Source organism: Lineus longissimus, chromosome 5 (genome assembly GCF_910592395.1).
Source record: "Lineus longissimus chromosome 5, tnLinLong1.2, whole genome shotgun sequence".
NCBI lineage: Eukaryota > Metazoa > Nemertea > Pilidiophora > Heteronemertea > Lineidae > Lineus > Lineus longissimus.
In genome coordinates this window covers 7391707-7419570 of record NC_088312.1, presented here as the reverse complement: position 1 = coordinate 7419570, position 27864 = coordinate 7391707, and the positions used below count along the sequence as shown (strand labels likewise).

At 41.0% G+C, this 27864-nt stretch overlaps 1 long non-coding RNA gene across 1 annotated transcript; it reads left to right on the top strand.

Annotated features, from left to right (window-relative positions):
• The first annotated feature begins 329 nt into the window (after nucleotides 1-329).
• Nucleotides 330-27864, top strand: LOC135488673 (uncharacterized). Its single transcript, XR_010447007.1, has 3 exons — nucleotides 330-499; nucleotides 24718-24863; nucleotides 25227-27864. It is a non-coding gene; the product is annotated as an uncharacterized LOC135488673 (long non-coding RNA).

The window sequence follows — 27864 nt, the reverse complement described above, 5'->3', positions numbered from 1 at the left end:
TCCCTTACCACAAGCGCTGTGGTCAGATTGTTGATGTACTGCATCTAGTATCTTAGTTCATGTATATACTGTATCTACATGTAGTGCTTTAGCGCAGTTCATTCGCATGTACGTCACGGAGTCGCTTGCGTTCTGCAAGTGATAACAGTTCTGAAGGCAGAAGAGTCCTACAAAGACATGCATGTAAGACGCTAGAAAAAAATCTGGAGATGATTAGCAAAAACTCACCTTGCAACAGAAAGTGAAAGCGATGGTCGTCACCTCAGTGATGTTGATGAAAAATGCATATTGATCCTTCTCCCCACCGCACAGCGGCACTGCCAGTAGGAAACTGGTAACTGCTGGTGACTACTGGATCTGCGTGCTGCATTGCTGAGGGAATTGCAGGCATAACTCCATGTCGATACGTTATTGGCTATAGTTATCTATTCAATACGTGATAGGGAATTCTCTAGTTCGGATAATCCTAAATCGCAACAGGACCATATCAATTTGAAAGGTACGTCATATTATTTCTAAACATCGTGCTAATTTTTGGTTGTTGATGCTCTTTTCTCGTATTGAATGTTTGTCAATATATAGTTGCATTGTGTTCGAGTTCTGGAAGAACGCTTTGATGGGTGGTGGCCTGCAACCAATTCGGCCAGGTTTCCAATGGACAATACGCATCGGATGGGGCATCATAATGGCGCAAGAGTCGAATTTAGCTACTTGTTCTTGTCTTTCTAATGATTATGATGCTCCGCCTTTTGATGCTACAGGACATTTTTTCCAGTCAATCATTGCACAAAGTTTCGTTCAAGGGAATATTCAAGTCGCAGCGTTGTGTGCTAGCGTCACTATACGCCTTAAAAGCGCTTGTCACAAGTATACTGGATGCCATCTTGACCCTCAAGTTTTGCATCCACTATAAACGCCGACCTGGACTCCGTTACACCATATTCTGGTATGTGGGGAGGTTACGGACGGTCTACTTCTGTTGGTTCAGAATGATTGGATGCACGCTATTGTTTCTTTTCTGGCATATTGTAAAGTCTTTGCAAATTATGACTTGAATGTAGCAGATTGTTTCATCCATCGCTATTTACGGGATCGTTATTGATGATTCTGATGTTGATGCGCTCGAAGCATTCTAGAGATTACATGTATAGTCGATCATAATCGTAATGTTCTTCAACAGTTGCTATGCTGTAACTAATGTTTTCACACATATATGTTACACGCTTTATCACCTCTTGGAATCCTTAAGCTGGCTATTTACCTGATAAATAAATTAATCAGCTTCAACACCTCTACCTCTTCTCGGCAATAGTGACTTGCATTTTGCTTTGGTCGATCTTGCAGGCATTCGTCAGAGTTCAATACGAACCAGTGGAGACATATTGAAGCTACAACGGTAAAAATACACATAATTTCTGATTTACCCCGCCATATTAGCAGATCAATACGTGAAGGTAAACGTTTGGATGGGAAAAAGACTTTTCTAACGCTAGAACATCTTCTTTTTCTTATTCTCATCACTTATAAAAGTTGATTGAATAGTCAGTTTTTCAATTCTTCACTTAAACACACATTGATTGCAAAAATACCAGTACACGGACTTGTTCTGTTACTCGATATGGATATCCAAAGGAAGGACATCCAGCAACCAAAGCGGGAATCAAGCTGCATCATACAAAAAAAGAACAAGGAATCCAATCAGACCTCAATCTATTTGTGCCTGAATTCGTGCTCTGGGAAGACCAGAACTTAAGCTGATCCTCAACTTCGTATTCTGGGAAAATAATAGAAATCATCTGGATTCTAGATTCATCTGTTGGTATAAACAGCTGATGACACTTAACTCCAAGCTGTCCTTGATCTATAATTAGGGACAGGGCTTCAGGGGTAATTCCGCCTCCCCCCCCCCCCACCTGCTTGTGAATTGCGAGCACGCCGCAACCCCGGATGATGAGAGCCATGATGGGAAACACAGCAATAAACCAGCGGCGGTTATTACCTCCCTTCATCAAGCAAGACCCGCCCGTCGCTGGAGGGAAACTGTCTCCTCAATGGAGATGGATGGTAATGCCTTTCTATTACATGTACATGAGAAAACTGGATGACTCTCATGGTTTCAGGAGGGAGTAGACGTCGACAAGAATCATCTAAAATAAACATTTAAACACTTGCTTGGATGAGATTATGCTGGATTTTCTTCAGCACATCTAAACAAAAGCGTTAACAGATATTTTGCATGGCGGCATATTTTTGTCCGTTGAACGATACCGGTATGGTGATGACGATGCTTGATGGGTCGAAAATCTTTAAATGCACAACATTGGTTGTACATTTACACTAGATGTACAAAGAGGATGAAACAAAAACCCTGTACTGTTATAGTCCAGTCATAACATACGCAGAGTGCTAACGTACAGAGGAATTAACTCATTTCCCCTCATATCTGGACCATCATACGTTTCTGCATACATGTAATTGCAATACTTGCATGACTTCAGACAAGTCTGCTGGTCAAAGTCCGGTCACCTAATTCATGTTGTTGACACGGGGAGGTGAAAATACCAGTTACATGTAATGGCACAGAATCGTGAGCAAGGAACGTGCTAATGATAACGAAATCACATACATATTCAATGTAGTAGTTGACGTAACGGTAGCTGACGACATTGGCCCCAAGATATTTCTAAACAGCATAATACACGGTTTTATATCATTCGTTATTATTCGTATGTGTTTTTTTATGAAACTGTTTGATTGTTACGATGGTTTCGTGAGTTTGTCATTACAATTCCAATATAAATGTACATCAAATCACGCCTGTACAAACACAAATAGGATCCGTGAATTGATTGTTTTGGCATGATTGGGGTTTTTCTATTGTGGGCAAATACATGCATCACATGATGTACAGATGCGCGGCAGCTGGCTTACCAGGGTCGCCAACCAAAGGCGCATCATCGATTTTGTTCTGGATACGGTATCCAGTCATGTTATCCGCACACCGTATATAAAGAAACAACCTTCATTACAATTTAACTGATGGAATGCACAATGGGATGCATTCTCTACTTTCCCAACGTTTTCTACTAATGTTCTGTCGCGGATTATCATGACCACATCCGTCGTTCTGTGAATCTTTTTCCCCGGCTACGTTTTCTACTGATGTTCTGTGAATATTTTCCCTACGTTTTCTACTACTGTTCTGTGAATATTTTCCCCTACGTTTTCTACTAGTGTTCTGTGAAGCTTGCAATGTAGTTCAGTGTTATGCGTGGGAAAATAATATTTTGATATTTTGGCCCCAAAGAGTCAATTTGTTCTTTATTTTCCGTATATGTTAATTTAAGCTAGATATGAAATGGCTTTTCAAATTATTAATAGATTAGATTAGAGCCTGGTATCCTCGGGCATTCCGTATTCATTTCTTACCACTTTCTTTAGCACACACCACGTGAATAGATTTTCTTCGATCCTCTGCTCAGAGATCAAGGTAGAAATATGAAAAAAATTCCCATGAAATGTTTTGCCGAAAGCGATGAGCAACATTCCTTGCGCATTGGCAGGAGCGGCACATCGCGTGTGACCAAAGCAATAAAATCAGCTCTCTCGGGGCGAGGAACATCAATATTTAAAGGAATCTGTAGAACAGGTGGTTCAGTAAAGAGCATTCATATCGCACAATAGTACAAAGAAACCCTACATGTAGATACGTTTTATACGTACATGTACTTCATCGTTGGAAGCTTGGCTTTGAGTCAACCTAGTGAACTCGGATCCAGGACGTAATTTCTGTTGTCTGATAGGCTGAATTGAGTAAATTCCCAGCGTGTGCTGCACCTTGTCATTGGCTATGCTCTAATTTGCAAGGGTAGTTTCGAGGTTTAGTTGAATTTCTTTCTAAGTGCTGCACTGGCGAGCAACTGACGCAGAAACCACCCTGTTTCAATACTGAAAAAGACTCTCGTAGTCTTGAATAAACCTTGTAAATCTCCGGTAGTGTCTTTTTTCTATTCGAAGCATCGGCTTCCTGTCAATCTAAGTGCATTGCTGTGTAAGATTACCTGTAGCGGAATCAGGTTTAAAATCGATAGTGAAACGCGTTCTTGACTTCTTTCCCAGCTCATTCCTTGACGCAAAAGAAAATGAAAATGAAAAAGAAAGATGTTATATACATGTAGTTCAGTATGCCACCAGAGTTTGGAAAGATCCAGTCGTAGCACAGAATGCTTATTTTGGCTAGCTCTAGTGACGAAGTAAAAAATATTGGAGATTGAATCTTATTTCTCATGCAGTGCATGCAATTTTAGTTCATAATTGAATGTAACCATTGAGCCATTTCACAAGATCGGTTACCTAAAGGTTGTCTACCCAAAACTGCCAAAATATACAAATGAAAGCTTATTCCCCGCTTCCCAATATCAACACGACATCATCAGCTCCTTACACTGCATGTCGTGCATCAATGATAAATTACCTTTCCTCGACTTTCCAACTCTCTCAAACACATCCGTCTTGACGGTAACCGGAAAAACGCCGACCGACCGACCGACCGACCGACCTACTCGCCGACTCTGACAACCTCACTTACGGCATCCCATTCGCGCCTCATAGCCCGGTAACCGGAAAAACGCCGACCGACCGACCGACTGACCTGCCAACCTACCGTCATAGTGCAGTATCCCTTTCGCTTCTCTATAGCACATGTATCTGTGTAGTGCCCAGCGCAATGGACGTGATGGAGTCCGACGTGTCTGACAGCAGCATCTCCAGTCAATTATACCGGGAAAACGAGTTCACGCAGTAAGGAACTGACAACGATACTCTAAAGATATGCTTTGTCTACATGGTCGGTGGATATAAAAACATGATTTGGGCCTAATCTATGCACTGTAGTTTTTCTACTCGAGTGTCTCGACCGATGCAATGCATGAACTGCAACGCGCAACATGCATTTGTTGTCATTTGACCAGCGCACGTGCGCTTGTTTACAATTTCATTTCACATGACCTGCTATCGTGGATTGGATATATCACATTGACTTATGAGACCTGTGACTCAACTACGAAACTCCTTGGGTTGGTAGGTCGGAAGGTCGGTCGGTCAGTCGGTTGGTCGGTCGGTCGGCGTTTTTCCGGTTACCCGTCTTGACCTCTCATTCCCTAATTATACTCTATCGCACCAGGTTGGCATTTATCGGGCTAGGCATCAAGTGGATGCTGCGTGTCTAATGGTAGGCCCTAATTCACCTCCCCTCCTAGTGACCACTTAATTGAGTCTACCTGCCTTCTATCCGACCTTCCTATTGAGATGTTTTTCTCCTCCAATTGTGCCGACTCTCCATCAGCAATCACAGACAGAATCCTGTAATGGACATGATGGATGGGTACATGTATACCGTCTTGTTATCTCGTGTAGTCTAAAGGTGACGGCATCGCATAGCTTGGTCGGAATTATACAGAGGTAATTTTACTTTTAGCTAATTAACAGATAACATTTTCAATATAACGAGCAACGAAGCTGTTGATTTCGTCAGCCATGCAATATATCTATTACTGGATCTTCGAGGCAGGTAAAGTTTCTGTTATCGTTTGAAATGTTTCTCGGCGATTCTTAAAGTATTCGAGGCTGTCCAAAGCTACTTCTTCAGTCTTGGCATCAAATTCAAATGTGAACGAATAGCAAGTTTTATCATCGCTTCTGTATCGTTGCTTTCAAAACATTTTTTTAATAACTCGTCAATTTTGTGAAGGTGTCAAAAGTTAGTTCCTTCTTGATTTCAAATGTGAAGAATATAGTTGATGGGTAAGAATTACAATTACAATTACAACTAAAATCAGAAGTGCCGTACGGTACTGCTTCCATCTTTGAAATTCTACTAATACCACTTTGTAGCTGTAGGCAATGGCACACTATCTTCGTTCTGGTTTCCTCTCTTCACGATACGGCTGCAAGAAACCTTTCATGAACCTTCAAAGCAGTAGAATGGAGTTATTCGAGAAGAAGCTTTATGTGCACGCTATCGCTTATGGTTATTACCAACTCCATTGACAAGCTGGAAGCCATGGAGACAGGAATTTAACCCATTTTAATCCCACTCGCCACAAATCTTTCACCTTGCATCACGTGTCGTTTCAGTCGCCATAACGAATAATTTTAAGGAAAGGTTACAAAGGCGATAAGTAGGCCACGTCATACAGCTCTACATGTACATTTGACCTAATATATTATATGGGAGGAGACCAATTCTCTGATATCGTATTCTATAATGCAATAAAGGCAATTTCCCTCATCGTGCCGGCGGGGCATCTTAATGGAAATGTCCCTGTTAAGCGGCGGCATTATGTCTGCAACGGTGAAAGAGCAACCAGCCACCGCTGGCGACCCTCCATATCCTGCATAACAGATAGAACCAAGACGTCTAGCGAGAGGCAATACATCAAATGACATTTAGCCCATCAGCCTAACTCAATCAGCGCGCTGATGAAAAACTCGTACAGCCCGGCCTTGCAACCTAGCAATTGTCTTTTGCATGATTGGTAATTAAACCAGTGCAGAAGGGCAACTTTAATTTCATTCGGCGGGGTGAAGAGGAATTGGGTACAACTCAAATGGAAGGGCCTTGTATAGCGGGTTTTAGTGATCTTCCCACTTGCAGCTAATACCGATAGTCTACAAACTGTTTTGCTGCAACTCAACACGTGGAGATGACTATTTTCGTGACAACGAGGGAATAATAGGGAGGCATATTTCTGTAATGGATTCACGATTATTTCTGGCGTTGCCAATAATATAGAAAATGTGTCAGTGTCGTGCTGTCTTATGAATCAGTCAACCATTGTTAACCATTGTCATGATACTTTCATTACCTTTAAAGGTGACTGAAAACAACTTGAAGCACGTCTCATGTAACCAATTATTACTATAAATAGAACCGTTAAATCAATTTGTAACATGCCTTAATCGAAATTGTCAGCACGAAAGACACCCACGCCCGTTCGCCGATTCGTCTCCTGTAACATGTGTGACAATGTGCTCGAGTTACCGTTGAATCCTTTATCGCTACATGGGCAGGATATTGGGTGTGTGCTTTTAATATACAGTGAATTTTCTAATATCTATTTGATATCAAATTTGGCTCTTGGAAGGTGTTCTGAGACCACCAATCACTCATCACCAAGAGAGCGAGACAATTCGCCCCATGCCTGTCGGCAATTTTACACTGCTTTCAGCCAAATCAAACAAGCTAACCAAAAGTCTTGCCATCTTAATATCACGATAGGTAACACTTGTAGCCCAGTGGGTATATAAATCTTAGAATATTCCGATCCGGTGGTTCTAATAGAAGTCACACATCACTCAATACCTCACACACATCTTGGATTATTCCTGGCAAAAGAAAGCAGGTGGTCATGAATAAATGCGAGGGTTGTCATGGCCACAACCTCAGCCATGTTATAGAACATCCACACCAAGTGAATTTATTCCGCCGAAGGGCTTGTATCATCTATTATCTATCATCACCAAAGAACAAGCTTTCCTCCAATAATCTCCATCTCTGCATGAATAGACACCTCTGTGTCTCAGGGATTTCTTTGATGATGTTTGTGCTGCAGATCTCTTTAGAAATGGCCTAATGTGATGACATTACATTTGGGAGAGCAGTTATCAAAGGTGTTTGCAGCACCTTTTCTGGCACAAAATGACCTTGGTCTAAGCTGAAAACAACGATGTTTGTGTCATGGAACTGATACGTCAGAGGCATATAGATCCATGGAGAGAGGACTGTTTTGGAACGATCAATAGAAGGAAGACCAGTCCCCCAACATCCTTGCTAATCTGTCTTTCATAATATTTGTTGTATGAAACTGATTACTCTTCTCAATTACTCTTCTTTCCTTTTCTTCATCATTTTTCCAAGCCAATACTTTGTTTTATACATGTACTTTTCTTCTCTTCTCTTCTTTCCTTTAGATCTTTTTGTTTTTTACCCTTCTTCTCTGCTCTGCTGTAGGAACAACAGAACTGCATCACCTTGTGTCCCGTTGCGTATTGTTTTGTTCAGCGATATTGATGTGATAAGTGACCATGATCAGATGGTCCCTCATACATGAAAAGCCACTTCCCGCAATGACGTCAAGTAACCAAGCGACCGTCAAGCCGAATTTGTCACAACCGTGCCTTGAGTCTTTTAGCGATTGCACCATCTCGCTATCACTCTTACTTTTAGGGGTTAGTACAGCCAAGCAAACCAATGCGAACAGAATATGTATTACATGTAATAGTACATTGACTCAATTTCTTTCTGATCGATTGCCCTTGTGTCATCTTTTTGGATACATAATTGAAGATGCCATTAGTGAGGACAATCCTTAGACCCGCTATGAGCGGGTGGTTCTTCGATACAAGTCAGTAAATACGTGTCGGGCACATCAATTGGCGTTGATGCCGAAATTATATTTATTATCAAGAATTGATAAAGACTTCATCAATTCTTGCTACTGATTCAGCCTGGATTCAGACCATCAGAAGCAGACAATAGGGGCGGAAAAGACAGTGGAAATGTATAATGTAAAAAAGTTCAACTATACATTTTTCTAGAAATGGGGCGCTGAGTGTCCGTAATAGTGATGTCATAAGGGGAAACCAGGCCTTATGGTGGAGGGACAAAGGAGATAGTCATGGTTGACCAATACACTTGAATGCCTTTAATGACGGACAAGGGGGAAAAAGTTAGTTCCAATGCAAGCCACCAATTTCGGGAAGCATGTATAGTCCTTAATAAAGTATAGAAAACAACTGACAGTACACATTATTGCACAAAGAGACTACAATTGTACTGGGGCTTTGATTATACCATTCCTTACTTACTAAAAACTCAAGTCTAACCACATGCATAGACTCCATTATTAACCGCCTCGTCATGGGAAATAATCAGAGATATGCTGCAGCCTATTTTATGATTGTGTGACTATTTTACCATTTGGTTACCATTCTGATGGACAAGTTGAATCACAGCATGGGCTTTAGCACATTATTTAAGGACGGTGTAGCCATATTACCATATGGTTTCCAGTGGAGAAGTTGAATCACAGCATGTGCGTTTGCTTAATGACGGTGACCATTTTACCATTTGGTAACCAATGCACAAGTTAAATCACAGCATGAACATTTAGTACATTATTTGATGATGGTGTGACCAGATTACTATTTGGTAATCAATGGACAATGGGATCGCAGCATGAACATTCAGTATATTATTTAATGACGGTGGGACCATATTACCATTTGGTAACCAATGGACAAATTGAATCACAGCGTGGGCATTCAGAACAATTTTTAATGACCCTGTGACCATGGAAAATTTGAATCACAGCATGGACATTTAGTATCGTCCGTATTGCTCACGACACAGCCCCATTGATATGAGGCTTGTCCTTTGTGGACCTGTTTCACGACCATCGTCAGATCTCCATAGTATCGATTAGTCTTTACACTTATAACAATCATCGGCAATCACTGATGGCCCGTGTTGTTATTAGGTAAATACACACATCAACCGGCAAACAAGCACTTTCACCATTGACTAGGCGTGCTAATCATCGCTTTCACCTTCTGGCATCGGGGGGAAGTTATCGAATCGGTCAATAGTAACCCTCTTTCACCAATTACAATGCTATTTGTTGGGTTCAGGTTCACCAGTTCTCGGAGAGCAGTTCAGAGTACATGTATAAATGAATGCCTGATTCCACTTAAGCATTTTACACTGCGATATACGCTGTGTTGGACGCTGTGTTGGTGCTCACAACAACAGAGAGAGGCCCTTAGATGATCTTCTTAGGAGGTTTTCTTGGCCGCCGTATGGTTCCTCGGCCCAAGTTTGAGAGATGGCATCTCTACATTAGTTGTTCACTGTGTATTTTTTTATCACTGCTCAACTCCTCACCATATACCATTCTAGCCTCTCAGAATACTATTGGTTGGGCACTGACACACGTTTTAAAGGGGTCTTTATGACCACTCCACCACAAAATTCCAGAAAACTTCACTCTCGTGGGTCGTGAAGATGTAAATACCAAACTAATTGACTGTATAGTCTTCTTCTGGTTCGTTAAACAAGAGGTCTAGCTGAGCACAATGACCATACTTGTAGTTGTTAGGGCTCATGGAGAGACATAACTAAATCGTCCTTATCATTGCTGTATTGCACTGAAAGAGATGCGATTGTGTAATAATGATTTCAAATTCACAACCAGAATGCAAGTTCATATTAAGACGGATCCTTACTGAATATCTTGGCTCGACCAGTAAACGTGATTGATACAAGCCTTAGTATTCGACAGCAATGTACAGGGCGATGCCAGGTCAAACTAATGTTCGATTCCATTAGCTAGTCACTCCCAGGTCGTCTGTGCCATCAAAGAGCTCATCGAGATAAAATCCTGTCATCAGCAGCCAAGATGGCGCTGGGTACTCCAGTCATCACGGCGACCTTAGCAACGCAAGTCAGAAAATTCACCTTAAGTCAAACGATAATGGCGTTGTGTGAAATATCTGCAGTACATGTATATGTATACATGCATAAAGAACTGTATATGCCAGAATTAATAAAGACTAGTCTTTACCAATTCTTTGTATATAAAATCATGTACATGTACTTTACGAATTCGATAACACTTACTTTTAGACCACTTTGATACGTGGCACTGCTGCTATGTCATTGGTGGTAGTCTCCAATGACATTTCGCTACTGATGACATTGACATTTACGTTTGAGCAAATTTCATGGGCGTATACTTAACTCTGAAGCTTAACTCTGTATGAACAAGACACTTTTCTCGAACCAGTCTCATCAGCCTTTGTCGTATCTAGAGTCATCCTGAAACCAGGCTTTTTTACCCCAACAAAGAAATATCGAGAGGCGGAGTACATTGAAAACCCCTGGTGCCAAGATGATCTAGAGTAGGCTTTGGAGTTTTTATCGAAGTTGATATTTTTATCGAAGCTGTGATTCTGCTCTATACCTTGAGGAGACAAGACCACAATTGATTTTTTAAGCCTTTTAGCAGTTAAATTGTCAATGTTTGACCGCGACGCATCAAAGAACGCGTCAAGTAGTGAAACTGAAATTCGGATATGATATACGGGTTAGTCTTGCGAGTAACTGGTGCGATGGAAATTGGTGATTGACCACGGAAATTTTTTTATAATCGACAAATTAGACAGACTTTGATATTTCCACTGTTTTCAGCCAACTGGCAGAAAAAACTCAAAACACGCCCCCTATTACCCAATTAGCAAAATTCGAAATTAATTTTTTCATCAAATAATTTCTTTATATCTGTAGACTTGCCACAGCAAATATTTTTTCAATACCTCTCCAAATATGTACTTGAGAGTAAAAAACATGCACTCGTCTAATTGATAGGCCTCGACCCTCCAACCTATGAATATTCATTAGTGGTCTTGTCTCAATGAAGGTACATTTCAGGGGTTAACATTTTGAGATTTTTTTCAAACTAATGTAGATGACATCCCACAACTCTCCAACAAAGGAAAGTCATATCTGGACATTTTTGGAGAAATGAGAGACATTTCAAAGAGTGGTACAACTGTGCCAAAGCGACGAAAGAGGACAAAATCGACAAAAAGTCATCCTTTTGCAGCCAACAGCACCAAATTCAAAGACCTGCCCTGGCCAGAATATGCAAGCTATGGAGCTGAAAATTTAGGATGTGATTTAGGAATATCTTTGCTGCTTAGGGCACAACTTTCAGAATCAAGATCTAAGTAGTTTCAAAGAAATTACAAAATGAATGGCAACACAACAAGACTTGTAAAAATGAAACCGAACTTAGACCGGGGTTAGGTTGACTCTTATTTGGGTCAAATTAAGTTTTTTTCTCATTATTTTAGCTTGTTTTGACCTTAAATCATCAGCAATACAATATTCTAAATGAATTAGAGTGATTTGAGCACATTCAAATTTTTCACTATATTGACCCAAAATGTAGTGTAAATAGAGACAAGACCACAATTGATTTTTTAAGCCTTTTAGCAGTTAAATTGTCAATGTTTGACCGCGACGCATCAAAGAACGCGTCAAGTAGTGAAACTGAAATTCGGATATGATATACGGGTTAGTCTTGCGAGTAACTGGTGCGATGGAAATTGGTGATTGACCACGGAAATTTTTTTATAATCGACAAATTAGACAGACTTTGATATTTCCACTGTTTTCAGCCAACTGGCAGAAAAAACTCAAAACACGCCCCCTATTACCCAATTAGCAAAATTCGAAATTAATTTTTTCATCAAATAATTTCTTTATATCTGTAGACTTGCCACAGCAAATATTTTTTCAATACCTCTCCAAATATGTACTTGAGAGTAAAAAACATGCACTCGTCTAATTGATAGGCCTCGACCCTCCAACCTATGAATATTCATTAGTGGTCTTGTCTCTGAGCGTATATTCCATGAAGAAATCCATAACCTTCTCGTATACCCCAATCTCAAAGGAACGCAAGCCACTTTTAACATACATTCGCGCCTCAACACGAATCTTTGGTTATCAGGTAAAATGTCATCAACAGTTTATAGATATGTCCATGGCTTCAAAAACAAACAAATCACCTGCGGGTGTTGACTTGACATTTGCATCGGTTAATTATACTGATAACCGACTCGTGACTATGCAGTTGTCTTTAGTAATTACATCTGTCTTACCAACCCACATTCCGTCAAAGGCACAAAAATCGTATTTGGAGTTATATATCAAATGTAGTCCTCTCATCTAACTTGTTAATAGCCAAAGGGAAGGCTACAAATTGATGACTATTTTCAAGAATTTATAAAGACTTTATGAATTCTTGCTATTATTAAATATTGATTAGTATATACGTAACAAAGCGTTGAAAAAGGTAAAAAATATAAACTTGTTATTCTTTATGAATATCTTATTAATATTCATGTCCCAAGGTATATGCGGAAATTATACGAATTTACCGATACACCAATGTTTTACCAGGGGCGGATAACTTTCCTATAACCGGATTCCCGCCGCTTAAATACCTTAAATTGATATAGCGTGGAATTTTTATATGTTCAGTGTCAATTCTACGGACCTTTGTCCTGTTAATTTAGATTTATATTGCGTACATTTCTAGCATTACATGTACACCGAGTCAGAAGTTTAAATTTTAACAGTAAATAATGCTCCTGGTTAAGGAATATCTGCTGCATCGTATCATGTGCTCCGACCTGTGTGTGAATGGACGTGTGAGCTTCAAAGCTGTCTTGGCATTGAAATCGTATTGCTATTGCATTATATTACCAAATAAAACGGAGTTATCAGGATTAAGATTTCAGATTTGCTTTGATGAGAATTTATCTTTTATGCCAGTTGCGACAGATGTTCACCGTTCAATATTGACACTGATTTTGAAATCCGTGCAGTATCTAACAATGTATAGCGATGTCTTATGTTTTCCCCATCCACGCACACAATACATACAAACCTGTTGCATATTATAGCCTCATAACCAAGTGATTGCATTGGGTTAAACACAACACACATACTGACATCTCAACGGTTTTTTCCGCCTCATAATTTTTCTAAACATGCAGGTATTCATGTATTTCCTTGACTGCGAGCAATACATCTTCTCCTCGCCTTTCACTTGATGTTGAATAATTAATAGAAACATCAGTCATTTTATGCCCTCCCAAAGGTATTTATAACAGGGATTATGCAGGAAAATGATGGAATTGTTTATGCACGAAAAGAAAATCCAATTATTTTATTCTTACTTTTTTCGGTTCTTTAACAAGTCAAGTTAACCACTGTCGACTAGTGATGGAATGACAGAAAGGTGTGTGTACTGATTTACAGACCATTCATATTTGTTCAATATTCCTCATATCAAGTATAGATTATCCATACTTGCTCATATGTATATGTTAGACGCTGCCACATCACATCCCCACCGATTATCAAACTCGTTTTATTTCGATTCCTGCAGATCAGGTCGCTTTAATGCAGATTACAGCAACAGGATTCCAATGCAAATATCAATCAATCAAATCCAAATTTATTGTACTACAAAATACCTTTGTCTTGTGTCGCTACCGGCGTACATCTCATATTTTATCTCTAAGTTATACCTAAAAGTCATAAGCTTTCTTCTGCGCAGCCAATAGAGAAGTAGTAACTGGTGTATACGTCTGACTTTCTTTAGATTTCACCACCTGTACCCTTCACCCATCTACACGCCAGTCGTACCTGGTATATAGCAGATATTATGTATTCTTATCGTGACACCGACACGTATCACTGGAATGGAAATAGCAAGTAAAGGAAAGCTAATCGATATGTCTCTTGCAATATCTGTATAATCGTTATACAAGGATTTACGATTTGTACGTTCTCGTTATAAGGTCAGTCACATCGGTCTTTGGCTGATATTAGGCTGTAATTACGGCTATTTATGATCTGGGGCAGTAGCGAAACCTTATACTGGTCAACCATTGCAGCGCGGGATCACAAGGGTAGCAACTCGATTTTCAAAATCAATCTATTCCCCCGTTCTGTCGGCTTGTAATTTGAGCTACGAGCTGGGGCGGCAGACGGGCCACAGGGAGCACCATAGATGTCTAGAAGCAAGTAGAATTCCATTTCAAATCCAACCCCTGGATCTAACCTTAGAATCTAACGCTTGGTTAAATTGTCGTAAACTGGCGATCACATGTTATTGCTTTGGTTTCGTTGCTGTAGGTTTCTGGCTTCAGCGCCCAGCGCCCAACCATCCATATTGATGAGGTAACCTACTCCGTTTCGTTTGGTAAGTGATCGATTGTAAAGGTAACACAATATTCACATCGCTGACAATATCAGCCCAGATCCTCTTAACTGGTGGATTGTTTTATAAATGTCATATGACGCATCCGAGGATTTCCATCCCGGAAGGCCTCTTGTTTGTAACCAAAATACGCAGAACGCAGAACACGTCAATTCATTCTCATTCTCTTCCCCCGGCGGCCTCACCCACTCATTATCGCTTTACCTTACACCCCAATGCCAACAATCTACATCTCCAGAATCTTTCAAAATATTTTTTTGAAAGACTGTTTGTACCAAATCCGCAGCTGAAACCACAGTATTTATGAATGTTAATACCGTGTATGGGTTGGGATTTTTGGGTCACTCTGTACTACACGCCGCTTTTACCGATCCGATAAAATCAAGTCGTCTCGATGTTGCAGCCAGGAATACGATATTTCACTTTGCCTGATCAATAAATTGTTCATTCCTGTCCCGTGATTCCCAGGAGAAGGGGAAACAAGAGTAGGAACCGTTGTTTACTCGAATAGAAGATGAATTAGGATATTAGGATATTAGCTAATGGTGTGAGCTGAATGTAAGGCCGCAATGCCTTTTGTGGTTTTAATTTAGTATCTGAGACAGCTGACTGATGATACATGTATATTTAAGAAAATTGGAAAAATGTCGTTTTGTCTTTCTATGCATGTAGTTCAATCTTTGATGGGTGTTCTTGTTCGTTGTTGACTGAGAAATATATAGATCGCTGATCCAGCTACTTTTTTTGTGAGTCATTTGTGCGGATCATCCTTCAAAGGATACATTATGTATGCGCTGTGTGGCTAACTTACCTAATATTTATCTTTGAGGAGCTTTTAGAAGTGAAACGTGAATGCAAGAGGAGTATCACGAAGGAACGCAGGTGAAGACTTTTGAGAGGATCTTACGCGAGAGCTATCGGCCACGTTGAAGCACCCGGTGTTTAAAACCTCTATTTCCTAAGGCTTTGACTTTTTTTAAATGAGTATGTCAGAGATTTCGGTCCAGGAATATCTTTAAAACGAAGTCAAAGGACTTGGGAAGCTTTGAAGACCAGCTTATGTTGACAACCAGTCGAACCTTCTTCCTTATCGCTGTATTGCGAGAGGCAGTTTGGTGGAAATACAAGAAAGATCTCCTCAGATGTTCCGTGTTTAAACATGATCTACAAGTACAAATATCAAAGGTTAGGACGGATCTTTCTTGTAATACCTCACTGTCGAGTCTTGCTGTTAAGTGACATCAACGGCATTCTTGAGTCTCGTCGCACCGTCGCTCGAGGCGTATGAACTTTAGCTACCTTTTGGGTATGTTGACCGCTTAGAAATGATAAAAGCATGGCTCGATCACCAGGTTAAACTATGGCACGTGACAATCTACCATTAGTAACCACATTGCCCGACCTTCCTGCTCCAATGGTTTTTGCTTCCACCCACCCCTGGATTGCGTACTAATATCCAGAACCACGTGAAAAAACCTACTAATAAGTTTGTCTTTGTTACAATTTAGCTACCTCGTTGACTACACATGCATTCTTGTAGCTCCTATAATGCTGTGAAGGCAACTGGCTGTCAAAAGCCTCATCGATGAAGATAACTCATCATATAAAAAAATGGCTGCGATTGCCGAACATGAAGCTGCAGTGTCCAGCACTCCTCTTCAGTCACGCAAGATATCCACTATAATTAGATCAAAGTGCATTATAAAGCACAGTATAAAGCTTGGTAAGTGATTGATTGTTCAATATGGGAGGGGGCGGGGGCAGGACACCACTTTTTGCCATATCTGCATGAAAAACACATTTTCTTTCGCGCTGTTACTGGCTTATTCTACTTCACAATCTTGAGACTCTGATTCGATGTTCAGTTATTCAGAACCATTGTGATAAATCTAGTACATACAGTTCTGGAGTGTAGTTTCTAAAACCAGAGTGCAAGCTTACGAGATGGTGTTAAGGCTGTCACCTAAACTCTTGGAATCAACGGCAATCAGAAATTTGGCCGTCAGTTGGCCACACTGATATCTATCTACCTGAGTGAGCTATACTGCGCAACACGCGCGAATGATACCAAGGTGATTCGTCACATTTAGGAATACATAAGTAACGTGACTCACATTTCTCAGCGTCACGAATATGGAGGTTTCATCCCATGAGCCCAGATATGAAGAGTACAGAAAGTTCCGTCGTTTACCAACTAAATCGACAGTCTAACTGACGTGAGATCCCCAATAAGCAAATCACCGCGCAATCCACAGCATTTCCGTTTCTTTCCTATGGTTTCCAAAGCGATGCTGGTTACAGATCGATCACCAGAATGGTATCACAAAATGCGTATTTATCGCTGGGTGGGAGCCCTGGTTATGGAGAGGATGTCTTGAATGGTATATAACTGAAGGAGGTGGGGCTCGATCTAAAAGTCGCCCGTAGCTAGACAATGGTCCCAGACAGCATTTTGAGAGAACGTCTGCGTGGTTGACGTTGCTTCCTATTTCTGCTGCCATTCCTCAATATAGGCTCAATCTTTGCTAAGAGTAACCAGACTTTTGTCAACGTACGAACTTTCACCTTGACATCACATTATAATGACAAGATTCTAATAATAGAAATATTTCTACGTGTATTTTGTTCACGATATCTTTCTAATCACTAAAACTGGCCTCCATCAATCACTCTCTATGCCATATCTTCTATCTCCGCACACCATATGTTACCATATGCGATCTTATAACAGGTAATCCGTGTACATGGCGACCATGATTTATGCGCTGTCGTGCTGCAACGTGACAGTGCATTATGGTGGACAACATGGTATAAAACACAGTATCATTTTACTTCCGACCGAAATTCCTTTAGGTGAAATTCGCCAGAAAAATACTTTGCTCAATCATTTCCAAATTGATATCGCCGTTTGTCATGTGGCTTATATCACTGCAATCCTGAACGATCTCACATTGCTTCAAAACATGTTAGCCCAGGCACATCTTGAAAAACAGTGTTAAGATGGCCGCACCCGTCGTACTATCTCTCAACAATGCTTGCCTTCGTGAGAGGTTTTGGACTTGTTTTCGGATGATCTGGCCTAATTAGGAAGATCAGTATCCAAGGCAACCTGTAGACCAACGAACTACCTTAAATCCGTCTTCCCCTCCTTTTCCAAGTGCTTTGGTGACTATCGTGACGGCACATACAGAGGACGTATTACTGTGCCTGATTAGTCCGCTGGCGGATTAGTGTCTGGGCATAACATTACCTGGTTGAAGCTGGGTTTCCTGTAGTCAACTGTGGCTGGTTACGTTTATTGATTAGTTCAGCTTCAAATCAGTTATTGTGCACCGACACTTTAAGAATGCAACGGTGTTCGAACTTACGACCACACTAGCAAGATGTGGGTTTGGCGTGAGGGCGCGTATACTGTGTTTGCCCTTCATTAAGTTAAAGACCATTCTCGTCTTATCACTGTCTTTTTGGGGGAAAAATACCCATTTAGAACTTGGTACACATCAGGAGGAAGCTTATTTGCGTGCAGTTATAGACTTTCTTTGACATAACAACACCATATTCTAAATGACGTTGAATAAAATCGCATTCAGTATCATCATCGGGTAGGTCCTTTATACGTCAGTAACAATAATCTAATCAGTCCATCTTTAATCCGCCATCAACATCAAATTACCGTCTATCGATCCCTCTCCAACATCCGACTATAATGCAGACATATTTTTATCACTCATTTAATTGAGGTTATGACAGTTCAAAATACCGTACCATAACGCTAGCAGAACCAGCGGCGTCAATAAGGTTGGAGTGCAACGTACGTGATATTCGGGGCCCGGCTGTAAACCGATACCACTCTTGGTGATTGGAGCAGCCGTGCATGACAAATGGCTGGGTAGTTATGGCTCTTGGTGTGGCAGGTGTGTCAAGGTGATGTCTCGGCTCCTGCAGTGCCAGTATACACATTTATGAAATTTCCCGGGGGTGCTTACGCGTGGCGTCCAGCCCAGGCTCTCTCCCACCTTGCGCTAAAGACAGTTATTCATGTCATTACGAGCCCATTCTAATCCATCATCCTAACCTTCAGATTACGCCAAGCCAATCGCCCTCAAATAAATCATAGCTGGTTAGCGCCTAACCCGGCTCAATGTTAACAACTATGATACATTTGCCTCCCCCGGGTTCTGAGCATGCTAAATCATTTGTTAGTGTTGCTCTGTGGGCTATGAATGTTCTGGGTCGTACATTTTCCGTGGACAAGCCATGAAAATAAGATGATGAAATATGGCTCGTTCTCTGAGATGATATTCGGGTGTTTGGAGTTAGATCACGCTGGTTGGTTGTTACAGATGGCTTACTTGTCAGTTTGGGGCTAGGGTCGTTTGCTAACCCGCGCAGAGAATGCCATAGGGCTTATATCTTAAGAACGGGACTTTCATTGGGAAAAGAGTGAAGACATTCCATGACATAATGAACAACTTCTGAAGCATTTGTCAATTGAAAGTGTGACTTCGGAAGGATCTCTATACATGTATATCTCGCAGTGTTTGATGTAGCTGTGTGGATTCAGCATGACAAAAGTCTACTCCATCAAATTGAAGTGCATGCACGTCGTAATTCCGATAATATCCTATGGAATATTTATTTCGAGAAGGCGGCTATAGAAAAGTCTAGATTCGGATTCCAGCTCAGACATCTGTCTGAGAGGAGAATTTGAGAGTCGCATGCCGGCCTTTACGCTGTCTACGCCATTTACGATGTTCTTAATGGCTTCATGCAGAATTCAAGACGCAATCTCACCGGGTGTTATTGGCCGATTCAGCAGGAAATGAGAGTCATCTTAGTCAGGATACAATGGTATTTACATCAAGAGGAGATTGGCCTGATCGAACTGACTCGGCTTAAAAATGCCAAGAGGTGAAGGCATCTAGTATTCAAGCTTTTGATGGCGAGTTGGTTTGGAATGGTTATTCGATGGACCATGGATCGGAACAAATGGCTTTGTGGCTCCAACATGCTAGCCATTAGCTTTAATGTAAACCTTATTCAATGGTGTGGGTTGGGGGAGACTGGCCTCATTGGCCTTGACCGGCAAACAGTCTAGGAGAAGGATTACTCCGAACAACCAACTTGTGCAGATGTCACTCGTTAGCCTTGGATGGCACGACATCTGGAAGAAGAGGGCCTTCAAAATCAAATCCAGCCACCGAAGTCGGGATGGAATAGACAATTTTGAAAAAAAGTCGGGTCCGTACACACAGACAGAGAGAGGTCCGAACGCAAAAGAAGAAGAAGAACATAGTGCGACTGGTGACAGATTTGGCGATTCTGCTGGTCATAACCTAAGTGGAACTTCAAGCTAACATCTTTGAGCCTTTGATAACTGTTTCAAAAAGCTACATGTACATGTATTCAATTATATGATTTCACAATATGAGGTATAAAACAAAAGCTTTGCCTACGATTCAGGTCCATCATACATTGTATCACCACCACAAACCACGTACCGCATGCTATAAGGCTTCCTGACATTCCACCCACCGTAGAAATCATACAGAACGGACTGATATGTCTCAAAGTTTTAATGTTTATTGATTATTAACTATAACTTTGCGCCAGGCAATCAGGACGTGGGGTTTCCTCCAGCGATCGGTTGGCAATTCATGGCTTTTCGCCGGCTTAGTGGCTGATTGCTGGCAGTATTGTTTACAACCGGCCTGAAACTCATTAATAGAAATGAGATTGGCATTCGACGCATGATACCCGATTCGATATTTCAGGTATTTGTTGAATAGTTCTAAGGCATCGTCGGTACATGTATACCCAGCGGTGTGCATACACCTCAAAAATTACGAGTAATTCGATCCGATCGAATTACAAATTCAACGCAGCCTCTTTGGACTGTTGTAGTAGAAGGCGAATTACATAGCAAGATTGCCTGATATGATATCATCAATAAGTCAAAAAGCGGATATATATATTCAGTGAAACCATTAAACTAGATCTTCCAAAGGATAAAAATCATGTTTCAGTGAAAACACATATCTAAAGGCCACATATGAGATCACTAGCAATGACACATCTGGCAGTCCTCCGGCGCATTTTTACCGTCAATGCCCGTTACCCTTGCCCCCAATCAACGCCATACTAACACAGTCCAGACACCAACCACCCAGTAAGTGCTTTCGGCCCAGGGTCCGTTCCTTTTACTCGGATACGTGACAAATTTTTCCGACTACAAATTACAAATTAGTACTTTCGCTTAATTGTTTATCCAAATGTTGCTATGGAGACGGCGAAACAATCAATAACCGTCGTGGCTTTATGGACTCGGCGGCTGAGTCTGAGGGCACATGACCTGGGACTCCGGCAAACCAATTGCTGGATGGTACGAATGGACCTTAAACATAATAACATCTCCTCGAGGTGATTACGTGCATCGTTAAGACACTCAGGGTTGCAAGGGCTATTTCACCAACATATGACATTGGTATTACTGGCGAACTTTGATATCCGTTGATACGGTAAAGGCGATTGTCAGGCAGGTCATCTGTGACATAATCCATCGGAAAGACATTGCAAAAAGCACATTTGGGGAGCTCCAGCTTTTCAGAGGATGGAGCACAAAGCAGTTAACGAACTGCTAAAAGAGAACAGACAAAGTCGTCTTCATTTTTACTGACATGTACATACCCTGTACTCAGTCACTCATTGCTATCACGCATAACAGCAAAACAAACAACTGGTCTAATGCAGTTCAACGGATTAAGCGTTTGAATCTAATGGAAATATGTTGTCAGCGTCTTCAAGTCAGAGCTGCTAGCGTAGATTCTGTGAGCTGATTTTGTCAAGTGATTGTTCTATTGAATCAACAGAGATAACCAACTTACATGTAGATTCAACCAGTCGGAAGCTGGAAAGGCAAGATTAGATGTAGACACTCGACAATGCAATGTATAGGAAGTTTCTTAGAGAACAGCAAGGGTGGATGTACTCTGAAATAAGAGATAAAGAAGTTCAACTATCAAATGTTTTACTATCGCTAAGAATTTATTTCTCAGTATCACTGTTAAAAATGTTACTACAAATGACGAATCTCTCGTCCAAATTCTTGTTTAAGATTCTAATAAGATTTGGCTAGGATTTTCCTTGAGCTGTACATGTAGACGGCATTTCTTCAGTTGATATCGAGATTGCTGAAGACCGGTATTTCTAACTAGATTTTGGAGACCTTAATATTTGCTGAAAAGGGTGGAAACAAGGAATGCATAACTGTTATGCCTCTAGTCACCATCCATCATGTTCCAGCCTTGTTCCATTCCTATAGTTTGCTATTTTCGTTAAACCGTTCTCGCGCGTTCAGTTCATTGCTTCTCCCTAGAGTAATCAACCAAGGCTGGTTACTCTAAGCTTCTCCCCATTTCGTCTCCGCAATACACTTACCAGCCGTAATATCGCCCAAAAGTGCAATGCATTGTCATCAGGCACTCCTTACATTGTCAGTTATTGGTGAACAGCTGCCTGTAGCTGTTCTTCCAGCAGATCTTATCAGTCTCACAGCGCGACATCGTGCGAAGAGGAAAAACACACGAATCACAGGAGACCTTTCCCATTCATTCCAGCTTTGATTGAGCAGCAGCTGAGACCGATAATTGTGGTATTTATCGTTGTCCGTACGGTACGTTTTTTTCTCTCGAAGAGATTAAGTCAGGAAGCTGAAGCATCAAAAGTTTGGTCCGGTAAACATGTTTGTTAATGCAAAACTGTGGTTGGGACTAAAAATGCGGGCTGTTTATTGTAGCGACTAGAAAGGCATGTTAGTGCAGGGTGATCCCTATCACCTCACACCAACCACGACCCTCTTGGATTTCGTGTGTGTGGACCAGTTGTGAAACAAGGAACAATCTTCGGACGCACAAACAATTGGTGCTGAAAAACAGATGTTTTTTTTTTGGGGGGGGGGGGGGGTTGTACATCATGATGATTGGCTGTCTATATACGAAACACATTATTCAGTCTTGTGCCCCAAAGAAGGAGATCAACCTATATCAAGCACAGTACTTGCGTGTGGTAGCGCTTGGTGTCAAAGTCGTCCCTCAACAAGAGCTGGGAGGATAGACCAGGCGACCGATCACCCAGCGTCGGGAAGATCAGCATGACCTGTGGGCGCTATAGCTACCCTGTTTTCCCTTCAATCCAGCTTTCCCGTAGTATCCCTGAGCAGATCTCCCGACTGTCTCATCAATAACCAATACCTCGATACCCTATTGATAACCAGAAAATTGACGCCAGTTCCTTTGGTTCAGGCAGGATATTGCGTATGATATCAATGTTATTTCAAAGAGGTCACCGTCATTCAATAACAGCAGCCATTTTGTTTTCATTTCGTTTCATTTCCGCAAAGGTCGCCTCAACTTTTATAGCCTTCCCGTTTATTAGCCATGTTGAACTACATGGTTGTTATCATTATCATTGCCGTTGTTTGCAGCCTCCAGGGAAAACACGACTGTTACTGTTCGTGGTTTGATGGACTTCTTGCATAGCTATTACAGGAATCGACTGGGCGGAACGAATGGTACTGGACTGAGAAATCGACGTGGTTATGAAATGTCAAGTCGTATAGGAATACTCCTATGTACGACTCCGTTCTTCCGTTGACTGCCGAAGATAAACAAATAAGCAGTGGGACCTTGAGGACCCTTTTCGGTTACAATAAAATGACACCTAAGTCACTGCGCGCGAGGGATTCATTGAGAGAACTCACCGGCAACATAGGGCTAGTACTGACAAGTTAGCAGTTCAAAAGTGCAGTCGGACATTCAAAACCCCACAGATGTCAGAAAATAATTCTACTTCTCGTTGGTCAATTAATTCTGTTTTATCATCGGTATCTGACATGACAGACCTAGAGCTTACGCCTTTCAAAAATTTGTCGTCGACAGACGTGACTGTTTTTAGAACACTGGCATTAACTTCACCAATCCAAGCAGAAACCTCAGATGACCACTGAGGTCCGGGAGATATTAATAACCGAGATGTCCTTAGCGCCTTTGTGAAGGTACAATGTCTCTTATCCTGATGTTACGTGGGCTGGTCCTTGTCACCTCGACTTCCTTTGGTGATGACCACAAGATCAGTGACAGCCGTCTTCGCACCTTTGAGGTGCCTAGGAAGGGAATCAAATGCCATCAACCTTCTGTAGAATTGACGTCTAAACACCAGGATACAACCAGGGTCATTGTTGAAATAAAAAAGGGCTTTCCTCCGCAATGACAAGAAAAGTAATTTGGCAATGTGAGCTGACTCAACTGTGTGCACTCTTAGAAATAAAGGTATTTGAGCTTTTGAAGAACGTTTGAGCGTGTTTTCGATGTTTTTGAGCGAAATGAAAAACACATATAGACCTATATGTTGTATTTTTTGGAATCTCACCACCGCTGAGGGGTTTTCATTTGTGCTTAACAAGTAAATGATGAGGGGGTGGATATTGTATTGGCCAAAAACATGTCTTTAAAACCTTTATTTCTAGGTATACTTTGTCATGAGACGATGGACCATAGGACATTACTAACTCATTCGACTGAACAATCACGGATATTTCTATCATCAAGTTTGAATTGCATGCTGTATGATACCTCAAAAGATGAACAATGGGACGTTTTGTTTCTGTTGCAGGGAGACGTTCACAGAGACGGAGGAACAGCTATTATCAGCCTTGGCTGGCAACATCAGTTGCAAGGAAGGAAAGCAATCAAATAATCGTTTAAATCTGTTGGTCAAGCAATATACATATAACATACACAATACAATTAGAAATCGGCTCTTCATATCTTCTCATATTTACCAATCCCTCTTCTTCTTTCAGATGAGTGTCCCCGGTGTTATTGCGGGCGCAGGCCAAGGAGGCGGCGGCTACCCAGGGTCGGGGGGATACAGACCTCCATCACATAGGAAACCAAGCAGTTCTAGCATAGAAAAGCACAAAATTGAATCTATCGAAAAAGAGAGAAGGTTAGTACAAAGCAAAAGCTGCTTTTTCTTCAATGTTACATTAAGAAGGGGCCCACTGGAACTGCTTTACGTCGTCATATGTAGGTTCGTTTTCAGTCCTGTAAATAGTGTAACCGCTACTTGATGACACCAAAGACCATGATGCTTCGTACTTCGTCATTTGTAAGGTTTGCGAACCTGCCAAATTGTAACATTCTCGAATACCCAATGTAAAAGGATATTTTCTTCGGAATCACTGAAACCAAATACATGTAGCAAAATTTCCTCTAATTGCGGTGCCCAATCGATTGACCGTGATAGCAGCAGACCCGCCGGAATCTTTCTTGGCTGCTGGAACTTTACGTTCTTACATTTCCGTTACAGGAAAGAAAAAAAGAAACAACAACAAAGTGCCGGAAGTAGTAGCGGAAGTGGCGGTGGAGGCGGAAGTCCCAGCAGCAAAAGCAAGAAATCTTGTCTGATCAGCATCGTGGCAGCCTCGTTCTGGATTGGCGTAGTAGTGTTGCAGACGATATGTGAGCAGGGCCCGCCGTGGATATAGACGCTTCCATTCCTAACCTTTTGGGTGCTACATCTCGTACACCATTCATAGGGGATTGTACAGAAACACACCACTTCACGACATTCGTTGGATTCGTTCAAGCAGCCATTTTCGTCTTGGAAGGCAAGTTTAAATATTGAAGGTGAAGGCCATTCATATACTGGTACCATTTTACGGTAACGTGGGTAAAAGGGAAAATCAGATTGGGCATGAGAGCTGAGAAGGCTGGAATGTGTGTGGTTATTTTAAATTTGTACCAGTTATACGGACTGTCAGAAATAAATAGTCAATAGACTCCCGGTAATCCATCGAGGCTGGTCGAAATTGAGAAGCGAAAGGTTTCTATAAAGATTAAAGGCACTCCTTTGCCCGTCAATTTCGAACAGCCACCAAGGATTCCGGTAAATATGAAGGTGAAGGTCATCAATATAATCTGGTATCATTTTGTGGTAATTTGGGTGGAAGGAAACACCGGACTTGACATAACGAGAGCTGAGGAGACTGGAATGTCGATTTTTCAAGATGGATAAGTATAATTTGGATGTGTTAACCCCAGAGTGGAGCTGGTCATTCCCGACAAGACCGTGTCTTTATACTGAATGGGATGCAAGCTTTTTATTGTCGTGACGTCATCACCTGTCGTGACGTCATCAATGGATTGCAATGGAGATTTTATAAATGGAATTTGTGTAGAATGCCTGTGTTACTATGTTTTACGTTTTTTACCATATTTTGCGTTTTGGATATAACATGTACGCACATCTCTGGATAACAAACTTTATTTTGTCAACTTTCTATCGTATTGTATATATCATATACCCTCTATTTATGTTTCCTTTAGAAAACGAGTTGTTCATTCATAAACATGTTGTTGAAATTAATTTAAAGCACACTGCCTTGAATATATATAATATTGTGAATCTCAATGCCGAAATTAGGGTAAATAGCATTTATCAGAGGAAACTAGTGTAAAATGAATTCATCAGTGGAAATAATTTAAGGGTAAAAAAATAATACACCAGTGAAAGTGTTAACCTTGTTATTTGCATATTAGGGTATGTAGTGGCCAGTTATCTATTAGCCAGAATTGGCCAGTTAGGTGAAGGGAATATCGGCAGTATAAATATATGAATAAGGGTTCGTACTCGTTGCAGACGATCAGAAACGGAAACACTCAAAAACGTTACACCGGACATGAAGCTTTTTTCTGGTGAGGCTTGATCCATTCGATCCCGTTAGCCATACTTCTCTTTTAGAAACCGGGACCGTAAGTTGCCCTTCATGAAATTCATTCCATTACCAGATTGTAAAATCTCAATAGAGCAAACGTCGTGATATTGCAAAAAGTGTTGCCATCTAGGAGAGGCAAGCCAACTGAACTGGTGGACAACTTAACAGTGTATTAGGTCCTGCCATGCACGATAGGGCGTTCTCATCGGAGATGTGTTCGTAGTTTCTCGACTCCATTCATAAAATCAGCATTAACCGAATAGGATCATATTACGAAGAATAGATAAAGAAGAGTCATTAACAATTATTGATATCATAGAGGTGCACGTAGAGGCAGGTATTCGGGACTAAAGTAACTGTGTCGTCTTTGGTCTGGAATGCAACCATTCTGTCAGATTTCTCAACAAGTTTGTTTTTATTTTCTAAATTCTGTAACGGTGGATAATTGCACGAGTCACGAATCATCATACTTTTCAAATCGGAGGGAAAATGTAAAGATCTAGATATTTATTTCGTTAGTGGTTGTTAGACAGAATGTTGGTAACGTTGGTGAGGGATACTTGCCGATCGTAAGTGTGACTGATACTGTAAATGTAGCCATAGTCTTTGCCAACAACAGTGTGTCCAGTGCGCAAAAGGAGGTAAAATTGACAGACCCGATGCGATTTACCTAATGTTCGCTGCACTGGTCGGAATACGTTTTTTTAGTCGCAGTCGCTCGTTGGCAAGCTTTCCCTTATATTAGATGTTGTTGATTAGTTAATTAGAAAATGAGTTGAATTTAGAATGCATAGCCCATCAAGTCCTGTGATTTTCATAAAAAACTTCGTCATAACCAAATTGTAATAATCTGCTGTATCTTTTTCAAGGCAAAGGGCAAAGAAATAAGAAAAGCACAAAAATATGAATCTATGGGGCGTGTGTCCTTAGTTTGGTAAAACTATGTTTGTTCAGATTCATGTTCATCATTTATCATATAAAGATGATAACGCTAGCTTTTTTCAAACCATCGCCGTGTTTTAAGCAGTGGCTTTTAATAAAACCAAGTATTGATTATACTTGATATAACGAATATCTTAGTCCGAGATATTGCATGATGTAGTTTGTCCGACTTACAACAAAACCTCTGCTATATGTACTTTATTATGCTTTCGGCATATTATTTTGAATCGTATCTTCATTACTCAATAGCTCTTCAAAATTTGTATTTTATTACACCTCATTCGTTTC